Consider the following 1,776-nt stretch of genomic DNA (forward strand, 5'->3'; position numbering starts at 1 on the left):
TGAATATGGAAGACCAAAGAAGAGTTGATGTTTTTGAGCTGTGGTGCTGGCGAAGAATGCTGAAAGTACTGTGCACTGCTAGAACTAACAGGTCTGTCCTGGAGGAAGTGCAGCCAGAATGCTCCTTGGAGGTGAGAATGGCCAGACTTCTTCTCACATACTTTGGTCATATTGTCAGAAGGGACCATTCCCTGGAGAAGGATGTCATGCTTGGTAAGGTGGAGGGTCGATGAAAGACGGGAAGGCCCTCAACGAGGTGGATAGACACATGGCAGTGGTGATGGGCTCAAGTGCGGTAAGAATCATGGAGCTGGCTCAGGACTGGGCGGTTTTTCGTTCTGCTGTGCATAGGGTTGCTATGAGTTGGAGATGACTCAATTACACTTAACAACACAGTTAAGTCTCAGTTTTCCCACATTCCAACTGTGTGACTTTGGGAAAATTATTTAATTTCTTTGAATTCCTGCTTCCTCACCTAAAAGAAATGATGATATCTCAGAGAATTTTTGCAAATATTAAATAAAATTCTGTTGTCGAAATATAACCCTGTGGTTGGCACAAGGTGCATTTGATAAGCGGTATTTATTATCATTATTATTGTTGCATGGGTCAAAATGAGTAATAATGAACCATTAGTATTTTGTCTTTGCCATTAAAAAATAAGCCAGTGCTCCTCTGAATCAGATTTCAAAATTTTAATTTGATAAATTAATATATTTTCATGTTCTTCAATGATCAGATTTATATAATTGATTACATAATATATTTTGTCATTTTGTTCTGATTATAAGGTTTAGTGAAAATATGGATATTAAGGCATCAATTTTTGTAACATAAGTATTATCTTCAACAACTGTGGAAAATAAATGAAAAATCAGACTTCAGAAAGAGTTATATACACAATATATGTGTGTGTATTTTCACAGGACCTGACCTTATTGCATATCTAAAATAGACAAATCAATGCACCTGGCTCTCAAGTTCAAATATTTAATAATAAGACTCATCAAACATAATACTTTTGAATCACAATGTTTCCAAAGTATGCATACAGAAATGACCATATTATTGTTAAGAAAAATAATCCTCAAAATTATTAAAACTAAAAACTTTGGAAATCATCACCCAGATAGTGAATATTACTGTCCAAATAGCTATCCATATTGAGGAGTTTGTCATGGAAATGTCCATGCTAATAACAAGTTGGATTTGGGCATATTGGAGTAAGGGCCTGTTTAACTTTAAATTGAAAAATTAAAAGATGATATTAAAAGATTGAGAAGTTATGGTTCAGATGGCTATGAAGACTTTATATTCACTTTGGCAAGAGATTGCATCTAAAGGCATCAGAAACTCATTGCCATCGACTCAATTCTGACTCATAGAAACCCCCACTGAGTTTTCAAGGTTGTATATCTTTGTGGAAGCATACCACCTCATCTTTCTTCCACAGAGAGCCTGGTAGGTTTGAACCACCAACCTTTTAGTTAACAGTCAAATGCCTGAGCCACTATACCACTAGAGTGCCTTAAAGGCATCTAGGAAGATGACTATGACCTACACAATCAATTGATGGGAGGCTTTTCAGAATAAATATATGGGAACCATGAAGTAAGGTATGTTAAATTATAATAAACTAAATTTGGTAATCAATGAAGCTGAGAACTAATAGTTTGCCTTCTTTGAAGGTGTACATATCTACCCAATCCTCACATCATACTATACATTTACTCTCAATTGCCAAGAATATAATATGTTGGTAACATCAAAAGAGGA

This window comes from Orycteropus afer, unplaced genomic scaffold (genome assembly GCF_000298275.1).
Source record: "Orycteropus afer afer isolate SDZICR_OR568_19922 unplaced genomic scaffold, OryAfe1.0 scaffold00847, whole genome shotgun sequence".
Lineage (NCBI taxonomy): Eukaryota > Metazoa > Chordata > Mammalia > Tubulidentata > Orycteropodidae > Orycteropus > Orycteropus afer.